The following is a 23,117-nucleotide window of genomic DNA, read 5'->3' as shown; positions in this document are numbered from 1 at the left end:
CTATCCTCTGGGTGAAATCATTGCATGTCACCCCAGTATTGAATAACCAATTCCTTACTGTGACTCCTGGAACTAGTACCAGTCAGGGGAAGTGTCATACCCATATCTACCCTGTCAATGCCACGATGTTTAATGAGATCACCTCTCATTCTGGGAAGCATAGACCCAGTCTACTTAATCAAAAGGTCAACACTGCCATCAAGGAATCAACCTGGTGAACCTTTGTTGCACTCTCTCGATTACATGTTTAGCCTTTATGATGCAGGGAAGCCAGACCTGCAGATGATATTCCACATGCAGCTTCACCTAGGTTCTCTATAATTTGAGCAGGATATCTCTGCTCTTGCAACAGACTGCTGTCTTCTTTCATTGATCATTGGCCTCGTATATTAACTTTCAGCGATTATTAATATCAGGTTTGATTTTCTGGCAGAGGGGGTCCAGGCCTGAATTTTGGCCAGAGTACTCAACAAGTACCCAACAGACCTACTGAGAATAGGCCACCACCAATGATAACGCCAGCCATTCTGTGGATCAATATTCTCGACAGGAGTTCTGACAAGATTAACTTTACCTGGTAAATGGTGTGACTTCATCTGCACCTTGCAAAGTTAGAAAGCTAGGACTGAACATTTTTTGGAGGAATCGCAGACATGAGAGTGGAGGCAGACCTCCCTCCAGCTCCCTCAAAAATGCATTAATAGCAAAGGAGTGGAGGGTGAGAGAGTAGGCACAACAGACACCTCCAATTCCCCAGGAGACCTGCTATGGTTTGTTGCCTTTAACCAATGCTACACTTAACATACAATGTATTGCTCATTGTATTCAAGCACCAAGTACAGAAAAACTCACTCACCAACTCAGGCAGTTAAACAAAATGTGAAAGCTTTATGTACAAAGCCGTTTTTATTTTGTATGGTCTTCCACTAGAGGGTACTGACAATAATAGGATTGCAACACAAGCTCTCACCATTCTTTAAAAATGCCCTTACATGATTACCACAAATCTTCCCCATTAAATTTGAATGGAAATGGATACAAAAAAAAGTAACTTTAGACCTTGACTACCATTTCTCTTTCTACAAACTCACTTCTGCAAACAATGCGCCTCAGTCTGTGCTGAGACAGAATCACTGGATAGTAACATTTCCTTTTGAGGGTGTTCTCTTCATTACATCATTTTCAATAGATGGTGAGAAAAATTTTGGTCTTGGCAAATACTCATCTATGAAACTGATGATTACAGCAGACACTCTTTTACTTCCAGACGTAATTGTTAACGCCCATCTCTGCACTCTGACCAAGTTCATCTTAAGTATATCCTTAGATCCACCAATGCTTTTAGGTGGTCTTGACGATGTTTCTTCACGTAGCAATCATCCAGAAACTGCAAATGGTCCTTGTTCAGGGCAATCAATTCATCCTAGCAACAGAGTTATTGTGTGATTCATTGAACAAATACAAAATCAACTGCTTTGAAGAGCAATCAAGTTCTGGCTGTAGGAAATCAAAATGCATTCTGACCTGTGTGTCAGCAGTAAATCTACCAGAGTCTATCCTGTGGTTTTATGTGGTGCATTATGAAATCTGCAACTTGTCTCAATTTCACTTCCTTTCATATTTTTCAGTCTTGCTCAGTCTGATCTGCCTTTTCCACTGAACCATTGGAGGCTAGGTAGCAGTGCTGTGCGTAGGACTGACTTCATTCCTTCTGAGGAACTGGGCAAATTCAGTACAACTGAAGTTACTACCATGTTCTTCCAGGGTTCCTCATGACAGACAATATGTAGCAAAGACTATTCTGATCTTTGAAATTGCTGCTTGAGATGGACACATACCTATAGCAACTGCTTCTATCCACTTTGAACAAGGATCGATGATGATAAACATTTCCCCCACAAACAGACCTGCAAACGTTGTTCAGCCCAAATCATAGTTTGATGCACTACTCTTGCGATGTTCTTGCCGTAGCTTACTTTCCTTCAATGACTTCCAGCTTCAAATCCAGACCACCAGACATGACTTCTGACAACATGCTTGATACAAGATGCACCTGGAGGTCCTTCAAGCAACTACTTCAGAATGGCTGCTTTTCCCCCCATAGTGGAAAAGCTCTGAATCCCCAGAAGAGCCATGTCATTCATAAATCCTCCCTTTTTCTGTAATTTGGTGACAATGTGCCATCACATTTATGATATCTATATATCCATGAAAGGTTGTGGTCACATATTTTGCTTGCAACCCCTTGCATTATAACAGAGTCTATCCTAGCAACCTCACATAGTAATGTTTGCTCACATGGTAGCCAACTCAGTGCCTCTGCATTCCAATTATAACGTCCACCCTTGTATGAGAAGCCACACTAGGCCAGACTAGCTGCATCCAACTTTGCTCTGACCTTGTCCTCAATTAGGTAGGGCCCTTCAACATCAATCTCATAGCTAAGACAGACTACTAAGATAGCAAAATTGCATGTGCTTCCTCAAACATATTCCTATTTCTTGGAATCAAAGTACACCTTCCAGATTCTTGTGTTCCTGCTCTCTCATGCTTGAGATCAAGGTATCAATTACACAACTTATGACTCTTCATAGACATGGATCAAATTATCCACTGTCTGCTGCATATTGTCCAGAGATGATGCGAATGACAAATGAAAGAGAATCCATAGCAAGTATTTATCGTTGAGTATTCGTTTGAACCTTTGTTCAACTCAATCTGCCTGTAAGCATATGGCATGTCAAGTTTGTTCTTCAAGCTAAAGGGCATCTGTCTACATTGCTTCCCTTAATTATTATTCCCATAAATGCTAAATGGTGCCATCTATAGGAATGATTGGAGCAGCCCTATCAGAAAACTCAACTGGTTAACTGATATGTTTCCCTATGGTCGTCATTCTTTACAAGTACAAGTTAGTCTTCAAATGAACTGAGGTGTAATATTCTCCTTCAGGTGAACCTTGGCCTCTATACCTTGAATACCAAAGTCATCACAAACCATCTCAGTTACTTGTCAAGTACAGCTAAGACAGACAAGTTCTTTGTGCTCTTAATTCTCCCAAAACAGGAGCCTGAAGACCCACACTCAATGTTTCAAGAACAGCTTCTTTCCCCCACCATCAGACTTCTGAACAGTCCATGAACACTACCTTGTTATTGCTCTTTTGCACTATTTATTTTTGTAACTTTTAGTAATTTTTATGTCTTGCACTGTACTGTTGCCACAAAACAACAGATTTTGCGACATATGTCAGTGATAAAACTTGATCAAAATCAAGTTTATTAAGTATTGGATCTTAGCCTCTGAAGAATAAAAGGCATCTTTGCTTCACTTTCACAGCTTCTCATTGTAGTTATACACATTTCTATCACTTTGATCCTTTCCCCATTGCAGGCACAAAGAAAGGCAGATACCTCCTCACACTTCAGGCCAAAATCAATGAAACAGCAGTGGTAATTTCCATTGAATTTCTTTCCTTCAACGTGTATCATGTACAGAAAGGTCCATTAGACATTGGACGGCATAACAATCCATCTAGATCACCAACCTTTCAAATAATTCATGTAAGATACTCTATTCTGTTTGCAATGCTTAGTTGCTCGAGTTTGCCATAGTCTTGTTTTCACATACAAAAAAATGTTGACAGAATCCCTTAATTCCATGATTGTGGCAAAATATCTGCATCTGTACTCATTAGTCCAATGTTGTATGTCACAATAATATCATTCCTTCAGCTAGCTCTTCCATGTTCCAGAAGATGCAGCAGAGCTCATCTCAACTTAACAACACTGAGCTTTCACCAGATAATATTGTAGATTCCGAGCTTTCTTGACTGCCACATCCATTACTTGGGTAACATCAAATGCCTACTTAAAATTCAGTTTCTCCATACTGAGTAGCCTCGTGTGCTAAATTTGGAATCCACAAAATCTGTGATCACACAACATCATTCCCAAGCTTCTATTGCACCATGCCTGTCCATCTCTAATCTTTGACAAGGTCTGCAACTGTTTCATCCAGGTATTGACTTCAGCTGTTAAATAATAGTCCTCTACTTTTGGAGGTGGAGCCTCCCAGCTAGTTTAACCAAATTCTTCGAAATGTTTTGTTCCTTGCCAGGACTAGTCACAGAGTAATACAGCATGGATACAGGCCCTTTGGCCCAATGTGTCCATGCCAAACATGGTGCCCACTCAGCTCATCCCAATTTCCTGCATTTGGTCCATATCCCTCTAAGCCCCACCCCTTCATGAACCTAACCAAGTGCTAATGTACCTGCCTCAACAACTTCCTCTGGCAGCTCGTTCCATATACTCACCACACTCTGCATGAAAAAGTTGCCCCTCAGGACCCTTTAAAATTTTTCCCTTCTCATCCTAAGCCTATGCCATTTAGTTTTGGACTCCCCTACTCTGGGGAAAAGACTGTTACCATCCACCTTATCTATGCCTCTCATAATTTTAAACTCTTCTACAAGGCCACCCCTCATTCTCCTACATGCCAAGGAATAAAGACCTAGCCTGGCCAACTTCTCCCTAGAGTCAGCAAATTTAATTAACTTTGTTTCTTGGCACCTACAACTGAGAGGGAAATGTATTACTACTTTCTTTCTGAATTGCTGTTTAGAGCAAAAGTGTCTTCCATCCTCGTGACTGGATGGTTTCCGATGAACAACTGAAACTACCAATAGTGGTCACCTTGCCATACCACAATGCAATTGGTACAACTTCAAAAGACTAAATCAATGAAACTCAGCTCAGTTGCAGTAAAACAGATTGATTCAAGGTCTAAAGGAAGAACCCCCAAAACTCATGAAAGGCAACCAACATACATTGGTGAAAACATCCTCAAATCCTGGCACTTCCAGCACTCAGTACTAGGGCAGAAATGAGAGAAATCACACCATTTACTGTCATGTTTATCTTATTAAAGTATGCCAGCTTTTACTTGACTGTTCATATCAGGAAATATTTTCCCATCATAAAATCTGTGTATGTATGGAAATGTATAGTAAATATAAGGCAAAGCTGACTGTACCCCTGCAATGGAAGCTTACCAAATCCCACACTGCAAGAGACAAATACAAGAAACCACCCAAGAGACAAAAAAATAAAGCTCTGATGTGTGCAAGAGAGACTGTCAAATACAGAGTGAACTAGAACAACCGGTGAGAAAAGCTAAATTCAACTATATGAAATTCCTTCAGCACAATAATGGATTAAAGAACTGAACTCCCTTAAGCTGAAAAGAGTTGAAACAATTGATCGTGGTGTTCACCTATTTTCCCCAAACTAACTAATCTTTCAAGAACTATCCTTAGAAGCATCTGATTTTGGTTGTGGTTATGACATCCAATCCAAACTATTAGACTGGTTACTACAACCTGAACTTTTTTTCCCCCTCACTCAACTCCAAATAACCTACCAAGGAAATAATGCAACAGAGTAGCTTCAACCATTCAAATAACTGGGTGGCAGCTCTGGCAAGGTTTAGCTGGTTAACCATGTGTGTAGATTCCTAAATGCCAAGTCTTCCAAACTATGATTTTTTTTCAAGCTTGGGTTAATGGAAGATATTTTGTGGTGATTGAGTAACCAGAAATTTTGTACTTTAGTACAGCTTTCTTAATGATTTAATTTGGAGACTTAAATATGATAGTGCTTACACTAGGTTGCCTGGTGTAACCCACAAACAAATGCATACAGAAGAACATTAACATACACAAATCACATCCTAGAAATATTCATTGAGAAAGACATAGATCACATTGAGAAAGTCTAACTAAAACTTGAAGTAGTAATATGTGCTAAAGTAAAGATAAAGAGGAAACCATTAAGTATACCATTCATTTCCAGACAGCATTTGACAAGGTTGCAGAAAATGAAAGTTCATGGTGAAGGTATCATATTGGCATAGACTGGCTGGCTAAGAGGAAACAGAGTAGATGTAAATGAGTCTTTTTTTGATCGGTAAGATGTGACAAGTGATTTGTTGCAGGAATTGGTGCTGGGAACTTTTTATGATTCATATATAAATAAATTGAATGAAGGGACTGGTGGTACAGTTGTTAAACTTGTTGATGACACAAAAGATAAATAGGAAAACAAGTTGTGAAGAGGATATAATAAGGCTGCAAAGGTGTGCAAATTGGGGAAAGATCTGGGAAACGGAGTATAATGTGGGAAAATGTGAAGTTCTCCATTTTGGCAACAAAAACGGAAAACCGTATTATCTGCCTGGTGGGAGATTGCAGAGCTCTGAGATACAGAAAGCTAGTCATTCAAGTGAAACAAGTAATTAGGAAGGATAACAGTAAGTTATTGCTTATTGTGAAGGGAATTGAGTACAGAAGGAGGGAAAGTTGTTCTCAGTTACATAGGGCATTGGTGAGATCAATGTACTGTACACCAAGTACAGTGTGGTCTCCCTACTTAAGGAAATTAATGCATTAGGAGTTCAGAGAAGGTTACTTAACAAATATCTGGAAATGGGCAGCTTGTCTTCAGAGGAAAGGATGGACAGGCTAGGCTTCTATCCAGTGGACATACAGAAGCCAGAATATGAAAGTGGGAGAAGGGCCCATCTTTGTATTCCGGCTTCTGCCCTCTTCCTTTCCAGTCCTGATGAAGGGTCTCAGCCCGAAACGTTGACTGTTTATTTCCCTTCATAGATGCTGCCTGACCTGCCGAGCTCCTCCAGCACTTTTTGTACAAGACAGGGATGAGGTGACTTTTTTTCTTTTAGTTCATGTGTCTTTGGGACTCTTTTTCAAAAGGTGGTGGAAACAGAGTCTTTTTGTTTTAAAAGGCAGATATAGATAGATTCTTTTTAAGTGAGAGGTTACAGAGGGTAGACAGGAATATAGAAATGAGCTTACAATGAAATCAGGCATGAACTTATTATGTAGCAGATCAGTTTCAAGGGGCCATGTGTTTTTTTTAAACTCCTGCTCCCGATTCATATGTTAGTATGTAAATTTGATCTTTTCAATGTCACTTAAATGATCATCCAAGGCAAAAGATAAAATAAACTCAAGCAATGTTAAGTGAAGAAATAATACAGTTGAAAATTACTGCAAAAGAAAAATAAATAAATTAGCATGTAATCTGGTTTCAGCTAAGCCAAGGTGGACAAACAGTTCTAGATCTCCAGCTAGAATAACAGTCTTCCAACCCGTCTTCTATGGCAAGCCCGTTCTGAATCCAAACTTGCAATTCACCCTGGATCCTATGCATCTTTATGTTCTGAATCAAACTACCATGAGGGACCTTATCAAATGCCTTACTGAAGTCCATGTAGGTAACGTCCACTGCTTTGCCTTCATCAAGCTCCTTTGTCACCTTCTCAAAAAACTCGATCAAGTTTGTAAGGCATGACCTGCCCAACACAAAGCCATGCTGACTGTCCCTGAGCAGGCCATGCCTTTCCAGATATGTATAAATCCTATCTCTAAGCATCTCCAATAGCTTCCTTACCACTGAAGTGAGGTTCCCTGGCCTATAATTAGCCAGATTATCTCCATTTCCCTTCTTGAACAAAGGAACAATATTTGCTACTCTCCATTCCTTCGGGACCTTGCATGTTGCTAGTGAGGACACAAAGGTCCTTGTCAAAGCCCCAGCAATCTCCTCACTTGTTTCTTTCTATATTAGGGGATATATGCCATCAGGCCCTGGGGACTTATCAACTTCAGCACTTTTCAGAAGACCCAGCACTACCTCCTCCTCACTCTCAAAAATGTCCCAGTACATTAGCATGCCCCACTGTTTTCACCATCCTCCAATATCTTCTCCTCGGTAAATACCGATGCAAAGTACTCATTTAGTACCTCAGCCACTTCCTCTGACTCCAAGCACAAATTTCCTCTCTTATCCTTGAGTGGACCATCAAGTTTTTCTTAATGCAAGTATAAAATTCCTTGGGATTATCCTTGACCCTGCTCATCAAGGACATTTCATGACCCCTTCTGGCCTTCCTAATTGCCTGTGTGAGTACTTCCCTGCTATCTTTATATTCCACAAGGGCCCAGTTTGATTTTTAGCTTCCTAAACTTACTTATGCTTCTTTTTCCTTCCTGACTAAACTTAGGACCTCTTGGGTCATCCAAGGTTCCCTTTACCATCCTTGTCTCTGCTCAGCTGGTCTTTAAACAACTCCCAAACATCAGACGTGGACTTGTCTGAGAACAGCTGCTCCCAATCAATGCCCCTTAGCTCCTGTCTTATCCTGTCATGACTTTCCCTCCATCCCCCCCCCCCCCCCCCCCCCCTCCAATTTAGTACCTTCCTGCAAGATCCAATTTTATCCTTACTCATAACTATCTTAACACATAATGAGTTGTGGTCATCGTTCCCAAAATATTCACCCACTATCAGGTCTGTCACCTGGCCTAGCTCCTTTCCAAAGCTGGGTCCAGGATGGTCTCTCCTCCAGTTGGACTATCCACATACTGTTTCAAGAACCCTGCTTGGATGCACTGAAGAAATTCCACCCCATCTAAGCTTCTTGTATTAGGGAAGCTTCAATCAATACTGGGGGTGTTAAAGTCCCCTACTATGACAACCCCATTGTTTCTGCACCTTTCCATAATCTGCCTACATATCTGTTCCTCCAACTCTCGGTGGCTATTGGGAGCATATAGTATAATCGCATCAGCGTAATTGCACCTCTCTCTTTTCTGAGTGCCACCAAATTGCCTTTGTGGATGAGCCCTCCAGTAGTAGTGCAACCTCTCCTTCTCCTTAACCCCCCCTATCATGTCTAAAACAACAAACCCCAGGAACATTGAGCTGCCAGTCCTGTCCCTCATGCAACCAGGTCTTTGTAATGGCAACAACATCATAATCCCATGTACTGATCCAGGCTCTAAATTCATCCTCCTTACCCACAGCATGAAATAAACACATTTCAGCCCATCAGTCCCACCGTGTTTATTAGCCTGTTCCTTGCTGTCCTTCCTTTCTGTCTTACTTGTCATATCATCTTTCTTGCCCTCAACCCTACCGCCTGTTGCCCTGCTGATGTGGTTCCCATTCCCCTTCCATTCCCGAATAGCACTAGCAAACCTCCTGGTGAGGATATTGGTGCCCCTCCAGTTCAGATGCAAACCGTCTTGTTTGTACAGGTCCCACCTGCCCTGGAAGAGAGCCCAATGATCCATAATCGGAAGCCCTCCTTCCTGCACCAGCTCCTTATCTCAAAGGACGATGAGTCAGGGTATAGGAAAGACATAGAGAGCTTAGTAGAATGGTGTAATGACAACAACCTTTCCCTCAATATCAACAAAACAAAAGAGCTGGTCATTGTCTTCAGGGAAGGGGGTGGTGTACATGCACCTGTCTACATCAATGGTGCTGAGGTTGAGAGGGTTGAGAGCTTCAAGTTCCTGGGAGTGAACATCACCAACAGCCTGTCCTGGTCAAATCACATAGATGCCACAGCCAAGAAAGCTCACCAACGCCTCTACTTCCTCAGGAGGCTAAAGAAATTCAGTATGTCCCCTTTGACACTCACCAATTTATATCGATGCACGATAGAAAGCATCCTATCTGGATGCATCATGGCTTGGTATGGCAACTGCTCTGCCTAGGACCACAAGAAACTGCAGGAGTTGTGCACACAGCCCAGCACATCACAGACACCAGCCTCTCCTCCTTGGACTCTCTTTACCTCTCGCTGCCTTGGCGAAGCAGCGAGCATAATCAAAGACCCCACCCACCAGGGTCATTCTCTCTTCTCTCCTCTTCCATCAGGGAGATACAGGAGCCTGAGGGCACATACCACCAGGCTTAAGGACAGCTTCTACCCCACTGTCATAAGACTATTGAACAGTTCCCTTATACGATGAGATGGACTCTGACCTCACGATCTACCTTGTTGTGACCTCGCACCTTATTGCACTGCACTTTCTCTGTAGCTGTGACACTTTACTCTGTAGTGTTATTGTTTTTACCTGTACTACCTCAATGTACTCTGTGCTAACTCAATGTAACTGTAGCGTGTAGTGAATTAACCTGGAAATTGCAGAGAAAAAAATACACACATTAGTGCATGCATTCAAGCCCAATTTTCTTCTCCTTAACAAACAGGTGAATTCTTTTCAAACACAACTTCAGATCTTCATACAATTTGTGACACATGCTACACTTTAGGCTTATTGACAGAAAGTGTAGGAATGGTTTATGAATATTGCTTATAAAATGTTCCTAAGTTTAAATACAACACCCAGAATTTTCCCCAATGTGTGGGAACACCATTTTGTAAGTTAGACTGTAGCTGCACAAATGCTAGGATATTAATTAGAAACACTATGATTATTTGGTTCCATTCTATATGGGTTTAACTGGAATCATTGTACAGAAAACATTGTAGTAACTCACAGTAACATGATTGTGCAATGCCACAAATGCTGTATCTCTTGAGCCTACATTGTCTAGCATTTGGCTTTGTTGTGCATTTTGTAAGAAAGCCCATAATGCAAAATATCCTCTCAAGCAAGGGTCAATGTAATTGCACCACCACTGTCTTTCATGTTAGGGAAGGAGAGCTCATCTTCAGAGAAGGAGAGCTCCTATCCTTAAGAAACAAAGGACTGCAGATGCTGGAATCTAGATGAAAAACATGATGATGCTGGAGGAACTCAGCAGGCCAGGCAGCATCTGTGGAGAAAAGCAGGCGGTCAATGTTTCAGGTCAGGACCCTTCTTCAGGGACTGAAGATAGGAAAAGGGGAAGCCCAATATATAGGAAGGAAAAGCAGAACAGTGATAGGTGGACAAAAAGAGGGGGAGGCGGGGTGGGGCACAGGGAGGTGATATGTAGATGCAAGGGGAGTGGAGAGCAGATCCACTGGGTGATGGGTAAAAGGTAAGGAAGAGAGACAGGGATAAAAAGGGCTAGGAAAGGGAAGAAGAGAAGAAGCATCGTGTTGAGATGGTGGGGGGGGGTGGTGTTTTGTGGGGGAGGGGGGGGGTGGGGATTACCTAAAGTGGGAGAATGTAATGTTCATGCCATTAGGCTGCAAGGTTCCAAGACAGAAAATGAGGTGCTGTTCCTTCAGTTTGCGCTTGGAATTCTCCTGGCAGTGGAGAGAGGCCGAGGATTGACATATCAGTGATGGAGTGGGAGGGGGAGTTGAAGTGACTGGCAATGGGAAGATATAGGTCGCAGTTAAAGACAGAGCGCACGTTTTCTGCGAAACCTAGTCTGTGTTTGGGTCTTACCATTGTAGAGGAGGCCATACTTGGAGCTCCTATCCTTGCACTCTCTGGCCTACAGGCTCATTTGTGCATGACTCTTTTAAGTGCCCTAGCAAGTCATTAAAGTTAAATCAAACACTACGTTAAAACTCTCAGCCACAGATTCTGACACAGCAAGACATGCACCTATCCTCTACAATAACCTTGTCTTGACCCAAACTGAGGAACTGTCCCACAAGAACAACACAAAATCAAACTTACAATCAGTTTTCCCTGATTCCTTCTTCACAATCCCAGGACACATCACAGGACAAACAAAGAGGTCCCAGATGCTGTCCACACTTTAGGAGGGAATAGCTTTTTGGTGTCCTGAACATTGAATGTTCCCACAAAGTTTCAAGGCCCCAGGTCAAATATGACAATGAAACACCTTTTATTTTACCATCTACTTCTCTTTGGAAGAATCAGTGTTCCACAATGTTGGCAATCACATGCAGGAAATTCTGGACAAATTCAGGCCTGGTTTGAGAACTGGCAAGTACCAGGATTTTTAAAAATTCATAAGATTGGGCAATAAAATTCTACCATTGCCAATCATAATTGTCTCTGAACCGAGGAGATAGTTAAGAGTCAAGCAAATTGAAGGCAAGGATGACAGCTGAAGGACATCAGTAATGTATTTTAAATGATGGTCCATTAGTTTCATAAATACAATTAGCGTCTGGCTATTTTAAAAAACTCAAACTTAAGTAATTAAATACATTTCAAGTTCCCTAGTTGCCATGGTGTGATTTGAATTCATTTCTGGAACAATATCCCAGAATTCTGCTGTTAGTCCAATCAGTTACTCCTTTGTCTTAGTGTTGATCACTTAACCTTGACATTGCCATCACCAAATCATCCACCATCCTGGCTGGGTGGACCTTCTTCCATCATTAAGCCACGGATCAGAACTGTGATGGAATACTTTGCACTTGTTTGAACAAGTAGCCAAATAGGTAACTCACATTTCTATTTCTTAACTCTAACAACATATTAGAAGGTTGGCACTAACCAGGACAAAGCAACTTGCTTGAATGGTATCCTATTCACCACTGTAAACATCCACTCACATCTCCACTGTGAAGAGGTTGCCAAGTGTGCCATCTACTGTATATAATGCATGGCTCAAATCACCAAACTCTGAGCGCACCCCCAGTTAGGGATTATTCTGGAGTTATGAAATTATGAATAGCAGATATTAATTAAAATGAGGACATGAAAAACTGCAGGACCAATCTTCAGGAAATGAAACCTGTTCATAACTTAACTTCAATTGATACGTTAAGGCTATCGAAACTAATCATTGGGTGTGGGACATTCTGATTCTGTCCTATTGAAACTATGCAGGCAAACACAATAGATGAATGTTCACGTTAACTGGTTCTCATTGAAAACTTCAAGACGAGATCAGGGAAGGCATTAAGTTGCTATCTCCTATATTAACTCATCGTTAAAGGTGTATCCCTGCCACCACAAGACTGCACAGTTCATGACAGTTCTGTTTTGTCACTTAATATTCTGGCTAGTTGCATATTCAGGGTCCATCCCTCTACACTGTAACAAAAGAGGTATACTTTGGGTGTCTGGAGTTTTGTGCTCAGAGGCTTTCAGACCAGCTATTAGAATTGAATATTCAAAGTGGTCCTGCTAGTTAGGATGTGCTACCATAGTAAAGATGTAATTCTGCAAAGTGACCATTCAAAATGTTAAAGTTAAGTAGGTAATTATAGCCATTGAAACTGTAGTAACTCGATTCTTGTCTTTGTGTTTAAAAAAATATAAAACATTGTGTGAACAGAGGTTTTTAAGATTCTCTGCAGATCTGCTGTGGAAAATAAAGACCTTCTATATCTCCCAGTTACAGCTTCGGTGTGACTCAGTTGAGATAATGTATATTTCTTAAGATAGCTTATATCTTTTCGCATAGAGTGTTCTGGGCGCAGCCTGCAAATATCATCACACTTCTGGTGCCAATATAGCATGCCCACAACTTCCTGACCTGTACTGTCTTTGGAACGTGAGAGGAAACCAGAGCAAACCCATGCAGACACAGGGAGACTGTACAAACTCCTTACAGACAGCGGCCGGAATTGAACCCAGGTCACTGGTGCTGTAATAGCGTTATGCTAACTGCTACACTAGTCAGTTACAACATTTTGCGGCCGGAATTGAACCCAGGTCACTAGTGCTAATAGCGTTATGCTAACTGCTACACTAGTCAGTTACAACATTTGAATGCCAGTCCTCTTTCACCTAGATGGTTAAATGCAGCAGAGTGATGGGAATGCCATCAATCCTAATTGGCCTCCTTGTAACATACCACCCTCATTTGGAAATACATTTTCATTTCTTCATTATTGGGTTTAAATTCTGGACCACTCTACCCAGCAACATTGCTTAAATATCTTCACCACATTGTGGTTCAAGCAATGCCTTACAATCATTCAAGAACAATTGTGAAAGGACAATAAACAATGGTTTTGCCAACAAAGCCCATACTGCAAAAAATTATTTAAAAAATTGATTAGAGTCCTTATTAGAGCTATCAGCTTAGCCTCACTTGAAAAAGGTGTTTACCAGTTTCAGATTACAAACAGGCTCATGAACTATGCAACATCCAAGGCAGCACCGCCAACTCTAGCTTAATGTTTAAGATTTTAAATCACATGGCATTTGATGCCGATCAAATGATACTTAACTTGATAAACAGGTTCACAAGAGCTTTCTCTCAATTGTCTACCAAAGCCAGAAATATTTTCTAATCTGTTCTGCTTTATTAGCAATTGCTTAAGTGGCACTCTAAACTAGTTGCTTCCCTGTGGTAGTAAATGTCACATTCCACACACTCTCCAAAGAAAGTTTCTCCCAAATTCTACAATTCATTATTAACAACCATATTATATCAATTGCTGCTCATTTAACCTTTTCCACAAGTGGAAGCATCTTTCCATCTACATTACAAAACCACTTCATAAGTCTTAGAAGCTATCAAATCAAATCAACCCAAGATTTTTCTTGTAGGGAAACAGTTTTTTCCTGATTGGTTACCATCTTAATTCTGCTTTTGTCTCTGTTATTTTATCCCCTCCCCCCTTACAAAAGTGCCCTGACACCTTTCAATTTGTGTTTCTTTCTATCACCTCCCAGCTTCTGATATCGTTCCTACTCTCCTCCTTCTCTCATCTGCCTATCACCCCCTCCCCACCAACCTGGATCCACTATCACCTATCAGTTCTTGCACCACCCCTCTCTCCACCATTTCATGCTAGCTATCTCCCCTCTAATTTTTCGGTCCAGATGAAGGGTCTCAACCTGAAACATCGACAATCCATTTCCCTCCATAGATGCTGCCTGACCCACTGAGTTCCTCTAGAACCTTGTGCGTTGCTGAAGATTATGGGAATCTGGTTCAGAGAAGCTGGGGTGTGCGGCAAGAATTGGCTGGTGCAAACAGCCAAGCTAAAACAAAAGTTAGGAATGTGGGAGCAGCAATCCCTCTCAATGGAGAGCAAGAATCTGGTTATCAGGACACCAAGGTGCTCTCAGAGTCCACCTGGCTCAGGGTGAGGCCATAATCTATTTGTCAGTCAGGCCCAGCAAGAGAAGATAGTTAATATTGATAGTTAAGACAGCATTGCGCTGAGCAGACTGTCATATTCATTTGCAGAATTCTTTATTGCCAGAACCTTAAAACAAGAATAAGACCTTGCTTGATAGTGGAGAGTCAAATCTTTAAGGCACAGCTGGAGTCTCAATCTTACTGCATGATGCCCTTGAGGTGGCTGTGGTGCTGCTGAGATGGTCATCCACCTCCTTGTGAGCTATGGGTTCAAGCCCTAAATTTATGCCGTTTTGCTTTAACAGTCAAAGTCAGGCAAGAAAGTATAGAAAAGCCTTAGTCGAGGTTTGTCCTAAGCAGCTGTTAAAACAGGAAATCTGTGCTCTGCTTCCAGGGAAACACTGAGACAAACATTGATGTTGCTGAAAGATTAACTGGTTAAAAATACACTTTGGTCTGCCTGAAACTTCTCGGTCTTCCAGTGCTAGGAGATGTCCACATGCGAATGCTGCAGAGTGACACATTTCAAGGTAAAGGAGAAAATGCTGAAGGATGCACTGAAACTTGGTGCAGCCATTGCAAAGACTCCATGGGAAAGGCTAATATGCCAAAGAGAGATCTTATGGATGTGATGGGAGGTGAGCACCTCGATACAATTGCTGTCACTATAGAGGTAGTGCTGAGCAAACCAGTGGGCCTAAAAATAGACAAGTCCCCTGGTCCTGATGGAGTGCATCCCAGGGTACTGAAAGAAATGGCAGAAGTTATAGCAGAGGAATTTGTGATAATTTATCAAAATTCTCTGGGCAGGTCCAGCGGATTGAAAGACAGTGAATGTTTATGTTACTGTTTAAAAAAAAGGATGTATGCAAAAGGCAGATAACTATAGGCCAGTTAGCTTCACGTCTGTAGGCAAAATGCTCGAAACTCTCATTAAGGAAGAAATAGCAAGACATCTGGATAGAAGTGGTTCTATCAGGCAGACACAGCATGGATTCAGGAGGGGTCGGTCCCATTTGACAAACTTACTGGAGTTCTTTGAGGACCAGCATGACTGCAGCATTCCATTGTGCACAGGGACTTGGGGAGTGCTTTTGCATGAATTGCAAAAGGTTGGTTTACCGGTGCAACAGGTTATCAAGGTGGCAAATGTTGGCCTTCATTGCTAGGGAGACTGAATTTAAGAGCACAGAGATCATGCTGCAACTGTACAGGGAACAGGTGAGGGCCTACCTGGAGTACTGCATGCAGTTCTGGTCTCCTTACTTGAGAAAAGATATACTGACTTTGGAGGTGGTGCAGAGGAGGTTCACTGGATTGATTCTGGAGATGAGGGGCTTAGCCTATGAGGAAAGATTAAGTCGCCTGGGACTATATCCAGAAGAATGAGAGGGTATCTTATAGAAACATATAAAATTATGAAAGGGATAAATAAGATAGAGGCAGGAATGTTGTTTCCACTGGTAGGCGAGACTAGAACTAGAGGATATAGCCTCAAGTTTCGGGGGAATAGATTTAGGACGGAGATGAGGAGGAACTGCTTTTCCCAGAAAGCAGTGAATCTGTGAAATTCTCTGCCTAGGGAAGCAGTAGAGACTACCTCATTAAATATATTTAAGACACAGTTAGATGGATTTTTGCACAGTAGGGGAATTAAGGGTTATAGGGAAAAGGCAAGTAGGTGGAGCCGAGTCCACGGCCAGATCAGCCATGATTTTATTGAATGGCAGAGCAGGCTTGATGGGCCAGATGGCCTACTCCTGCTCCTATTTCTTATGCTCTTATGTTAAAGACCACAGTCTTAAGTCTGAACACTGAGGGCCAGACCTGCGTAACAGCCTCTTAAACAATGCAATGTTTGGGCACGAAACATTAGCGATGGTAACAGTTTATAAATGAATGTTTTGTATCGATTGGCACAATGAGTGAAAATAATTACATTTCCTAAATGTATTATTGTATATTTTATGAATAAAGTATATTTTTGGAAAAAGGATGTGCCAATATTCAAATTCCAGGTCCATGTGAGACTTTGGTCAAATATCGAAGCAAGTCTAAAATGAGCCAAGCTGTGAAAGACTAACAGATGAAGATTCCTTAAACCCTTGGCTGCCAGTCAGTTTGATTTGGCTTACTGTGGTTTAAATATGCTCAAGGTGCAGGATTATTGGAAACCATAGCTCAAAGTAGTAGTATGAAATGTACACCACAAAATATTTTTTAAAAATGCAGATCTTATTTTACTTTATATTCAGTTTGTTTACAGCGTGGTAACAGGCCCTTCTGGCCCAATGAGTTCACGTCGGCCCATTTTAAACCCAAATTAACCTACCTGTATGTCTTTGCAATACAAGATTCCACAAAACAATAATGAGAATTGGCATTGGTTTTAGAATATTTACCAAGGCCCAGTGAACTTCATTACTTATACTTGTAGTGTTATGGTATCGTTGTGTACATTTGACAGGGCAGACAAGACCATAGGTGACAACTTATCAGCAGACAGACAGTACTCATCAGCACTGTACTGCAATCCTAAACAAGAATTTTAATTTGACCCAGCCAATTCTACTCAGAGCTATCATGGATACAATCTGTTTATAAATGTCAGAATTACAAAAACAGGCTCAGGAATAGAGAGCCACGTGACGTACATGCACAAAACTGAGAAGACGGCACGACAAACCAAAGAGGCTGTTAACAAAAAAAAAATGGATACTTGGCTTTCTACAATAAAGGCAGAGTACAGAAGCAAGTATTACATAGACATTATACCAAACCTCAATGTCAGGTCTCAGCTGAGTAATGCAGAAATGGTTCATTAATGCTCTTCACATGAATCAAAACAATCATGTGGAATATCTCAGAATTTATGCTCTGACTCTTACAGCAAAAGAATTAGGGGTTGAATTTTACTTTTGGTTCAATTTGGAGGTGTTTCTTCAGTCTTCATTAGTGTTTGGCGAAAATATGATATTTTGTTCATTAAAAAAAATCCATGCAAGGGATGCATTTGTTTTTGATCTATACCCTAAATTTTTGACAAAGTTTTCATTTTCTTTCATATAATCACAAATGTCTTTTGTTCTTTCATGTCACCATCAGCACTTCTGTTTTTTTTAAACCACCCACTAGTACATCTCACAAACAGATGGATTTGGTCAGTAGCTATACGAGTACCTTTTTAAAGCTATACAAGGCACTCTTGAACCAAATGAATGAAAATGTAAATTCTGTGTGCTTGACATTTATTTTGTTGGTGAAAATATTTTCCAGATAGGCCTGGGTATGCTTCTCCCTTTTTTTAAAAAAAAATTACATTGAAACTTAAAATTCAAGTCCTACATTTATTGTTTAACTACCCCAAAGGAAAAGCTTAGACTCTACACTTCGGCTTTCAAAAAAAGTTCAGTTTATCCATTTTTAATCACTCCTGAAGTGAGGGGGCATTTAAGAGTCAAGAAGTGGATATAGACTCATGTTACAAGCCAGATCACGCAGGGATGGCAGTTCCTTAACTGAAGGGCATTAGTGAACTACATGATTGTTTTTAGCAATGATCCTGCAATTTCACAATCAGCATTTTGTTTTTAAATTCCTGATATAGTTTCTTGAATTTAAATTGCCCCTGTTATCATTGTAAGATTAAACTCAGATAAACAATACTCAGGCCTCAGGTTGCATTTTCACTGTACTTCCTGACAGAAAATTTCGCAATCTATTTTGCCGGCTATTATATGTAAGGAAACTATTACGATTCATTGAGGAGGTGAATTAAATTGTTTGGAATAAACAATTACACAAGGGTCAGTGCGCATAGAAGCCTTAGAAGCTCATTGCAGTTGAATGTAAATTCTTTACGTACGGGTAGCAAACCATTCTTTAGTACAATTTTAGATATTTAATCATGCAGACGGCTGCAGAAGTAAAGGCAAGATGACAGAAGCAACAAAATGCTTTCTTGTATATATTAGTTAAAAATAGACAATACGAATCTCTCTCTCCATAGCGCCAGATCAGTTCCCGAGCACAAATAAATAATTGTTGCCCCAGATATCCGAAGGCTCACCAGGCGAATGCAACCAGGGCAAGAGCGGGAAAGATATTGAAATGCAACTGATGACCTTCTCCATCATTTTGCCTGCCGTGCAGGAAAAAAATGTTTTTTTTTGTCAGGAAAGAACGTGTAGCCGCGCCCACAAACCTCTAGATTGACAGATCATTGAACTTAGAAAAAAGAACCAGGTGAGAAAGGTTAGGTACAGCCTTCTTTAAGACCGAATCCTACACTCGGAGCAATAAAGGTGAAAGCAAACCACACCAGAAACAATCAGCAGGTCAGGGCGCAACTGTGGGTCAGAAACAGACCCAATGTTTCAGGTCAGAACTGAATGGTTGGCTCTTTTTGTCGCCACAGACAGTTTGACCTGCTGAGGATTTCCAGCACCTGCAGTTGTCTGTTGATTCGCGGATCAGTGGTGTTGTGCTCTGATTCAGATGACCAGACCAGGTGGGGACAAGCGGTAATTAATCTAAATTTTACCAATTTGCCTTCGTAGCATAGATCATAACATTGCCAGGGGATTGAGTTTGCAAAACGGGAATAGTAGAATCAGATTTTGAAATTGAAATATTGCAGAAAGGGAGGGGTTTGAAGGAAAATGGAATCAGCTGTCGGATCACTAGCATACCCCGACAGGGCTGGAGAATGAATTACGGGGAGCGAGCCCTTTTCCGGGTTCACGGCTATTGCTGGTAGGAAGATAAATCCTCCAGTGGGACGCAAATTGGGACATTTTAAAGAATTACAAAGACTGGTTCACATAAAGCGAAGAGTTACACTTCTTCTAATCAGTTGGTGCACGGTTAAAGTTAAAACATAAATTCCTCCCCTATCCATCTCTCATGATATTACAAAGTGATGTTGAAATTAAATTGCGGATTGCCTCTTCGGCAACAGTGTCGCAAAATACACTTGTTCAAACAGTATAGAAGTCAGAACAACTGGATTGTTTGTAACTTATTTCCCATAGTAAATAGTTAAACGAGTTAAATGGTGCAGTTTACTCTTGCAAGCATACAATTGCATACGATTGTACTCACTGATCTACGGTTAATATCCGCAGTGCAAATCCACCTCGGTTCCGAAATCACTTCTGCCCGGTGTTCGGAAGTAACCCCTGTTCCACCAGATGGACTACGAGTTGTGAAAATAGGACGATTATATCAGTTTCCAGTTCCACCACTGAGATTATTGGTCAGCTTTATCTCCGCCTCCCCACCTCACCCTCTATGCATTCAGAAACATTGCTTCGTTTCTACTCCCAGATCTTTTCATCTTTATTTACATAGAATAGAACAGCACAGGAACATGTCATTCAACCCACAACGTCTGTGCTGACCCCAGTGTCAGTTTAAACTAAACCTATCTGTCGACGTGGGCTACATCCCTCCATTCTCTGCCCGTCTACTTGTTGGCTTTGGGCAACATACTTGGAAAGGAACAGTGACCCACCAGAAATGCTCCAAAAAAGAACAACAAGAATAAGAGATTTAGATGAAGTATTAACCAAGTGCTAAATCATTTTTAAAATTAGTTGTTTATATTCTTCTGCAAATAGTCGTTTTATGGTTTGGCTGTTGTCTCTTGCAGGTCAGCTGCTGTGAACTTTCTTCTTCCATGGACACTTCATTCAATTTGGCTTTGCTCCTTCTCGGATATTCCACAAGACTTGGAGTAATATGAATACTTTCACCAAATATGGTTGCTATTTTTCTTTAAATTATTTTGTTAGACACCAGCAAATAATTACCACCAGAGCAAATTTTGGAGTCTGGCAACATCCTCATAAATCTTCTCTGCACTCTTTCCAGCTTAATGACATCTTTCCAATAGCAGGGTCACCAATCCTGAGCATAATATTCCAAATACAGCCTCACCAACATTTCGTACAACTGCGCAACATAACATCCCAATTTCTATAATCAGTGCCCTGACTGATGAAGGCCAGCAGGCCAAAAGCACTATGGCAGTCCCAGTCTATATTAGGAAAGTTAAAATCCTTTACTATGACAACCCCATTATTCTTGCACCACCACCCCCCCCCCAGCAATTTCCCTACATATTTATTCCTCTAATTCCCATTGACTGTTAGAGGGCCTATAGTACAATTCCAACAATGTGATCATCCCTTTCTTATTTCTCAGCTCCACCCATAAAGCCTCACTGGATGATCCTTCGGTAATTTCATCTCTGACTACAACCGTGACATTCTCCTTAATCAGAAATGCAACTCCCCCTCCTCTCTTTCCTCCACCTCTATCCCACCTAAAGCACCTGTACCCCAGAGCATTTAGCTGCCAGTCCTGTCCCTCCCTTAGCCATATTTCTGTAATGCTTCCAATATCCTAGTCCAACGTAACTATTCATGCCCTGAGTTCACCTGCCTTACCTGTCAGGCCTCTTGCTTTGAAATAATTGCAATTTAATCCAACTGTCTTTCCTTGCTGCCCGCCATGCTGCTGCTTGTCTTGTCTATTGACCTTCCAGCCTCCCATCTGTCTCACTTCTGATTTTGATCCCTCCCCCCTGCCAATCCAGTTTAAACCCTCCCCAGTAGCACTAGCAAATCTGCCCACCAGGATAATGGTCCCCCTCCAGTTCCTCTTGTAAAGGGCATCTCTGTGCCATAAGACATCCCATTGGTCAAAAAATCTGAAATACTAACCTCTGCATCAAATCTTCAGCCATGCATTCATCTACCATATACTCCTATTCTTACACTCACTTCCACGTGGCACAGGGAATAATCCAGAGATTATTATCCTTAAGGTCCTGCTTTCTAACCTCTTTCCTATCTCCCTATTTTCACTCTGCAGGACCCCATCCCGTTTTTCTACCTAAGTCATTGCGCCAGCATGCACAATGACTTCTGGCTGCTCATCCTCCCCCTTGAGAATGTTCTGCAACTGCTCAGAGACATCCTCGACCCTGGCACCTGGGAGGCAACACACCAACCTGGAGTCCCTTTTGTGGCGACAGTATCTCCTGTCTACCCCCCTAACTATCAAGTCTTCTATCACTATTGTCCTGTCAGCCCTGCTGAGCCTCAGAGCCAGTCCTGGTGCCACAGACCTGGCTGCTGTTCTTGCTTTCTCCTGAATGCTCATTTCCCTCCCCCTCCGACAGTATCCAAAACAGTATACATGTTTTCAAGGAGAATGGCCACAGGCGAATCCTGCACTATTTGTCTACCCCTTCTACCTTTCCTGGTGGTCACCCAACTAACTGCAGCCTGCAATTTAGATGTGACCACCTCACTAAAACTCTTGTCTATGATGCTCTCAGCATCCCGGATTATCTTAAGTGCGTCCAGCTCCAGCTCCTTAATGTGGTCAGCTGGGAGCTGCAGCTGGACACACTTCCTAGAGGTGTAGTCTTCAGTGACACTGGAAGTCTCCCTGATCTCCCAAACCCTGCAGGACGAGCATATCACTGCCCTAAGTGCCACCCTGATGCTCTGTGTACAGAGATTAAGGTTGAGAAACCTTATCTGTGCTTACTTTGACTCTTAGCTTTGCTCAGCTTCTTTGCTGAAGCCTCACTACCAAAGCCTCAACAGTTTGACCTCAAACATCGCACTTTTAGGTCAAACAGAGCTACTCCAAAGTGCCACTCCACTAGAGCCTACCTCCCTTTAGTACCTGCAAAACAAATTTTAAACTCTGGCTCCTCGTCTCTGCTCAAGTCTCAAAAACAAAATTCCTTACCTGCAAAGCAAGTTTTAAATTCATTATGACTCATCCTTCCGTTGCCATTTCAATATGCACTGTTAATAACCTACAGGTTCTGATCACAGTGTGGAATTAGGTATTTTCTCTCACTATATTTCCTGATTCTGTCGGGAACTGAGACCACAGTGAGAGCCATATTGACATGAGAAACTTAAGGTGAAGCAGGTGCAAGGTGTGTGGTAGAGCACATAGAGACAGATTGGAACTAATTGCTAGGTGGGGAATTAGGAAGTTGGGGCTTTGGTCAGGCAGAGAAAGAAGAGAGCAAAAGGAATAGTAGTTAGAGTTATGGAAACTGGAGTTGGAGGATGGGGCTTCCAAGGATACAGAGATCAGATGGCCAGGTGGGGTCAGACACTGGTAAAGGAAAACAAGGGAAGAGAGTGTCTAGGAAATACAGATAGGTTTGGGAAAGATACTGCAGTGATGGGAAAGGATTACCATTTTGGTAGGACAAGGAAAAAAGAACAGTGTGTGGTCAGTGTGGGGGATGAGATCTCCAGCAGAGTCAGGAGAAGCAGCATC

The 23,117-nt window shown here is 41.6% G+C and overlaps 1 protein-coding gene across 1 annotated transcript in view; it reads right to left on the bottom strand.

The window, feature by feature from the left end:
- The window catches only part of LOC127575115 (amine sulfotransferase-like), a 45,667-nt gene extending 25,628 nt beyond the window's left edge, over positions 1–20,039 (bottom strand). Inside the window, exon 1 of the mRNA XM_052024780.1 lies at positions 19,902–20,039. The gene's annotated coding sequence lies outside the window, so the exon portion shown is untranslated. The remainder of the gene's footprint in view (positions 1–19,901) is intronic.
- Positions 20,040–23,117: the final 3,078 nt, after the last annotated feature.

This window comes from Pristis pectinata, chromosome 10, assembly GCF_009764475.1.
Source record: "Pristis pectinata isolate sPriPec2 chromosome 10, sPriPec2.1.pri, whole genome shotgun sequence".
Lineage (NCBI taxonomy): Eukaryota > Metazoa > Chordata > Chondrichthyes > Rhinopristiformes > Pristidae > Pristis > Pristis pectinata.
The sequence above is the reverse complement of the archived record's forward strand: the minus strand, read 5'-3'. Positions and strand labels throughout refer to the sequence as shown.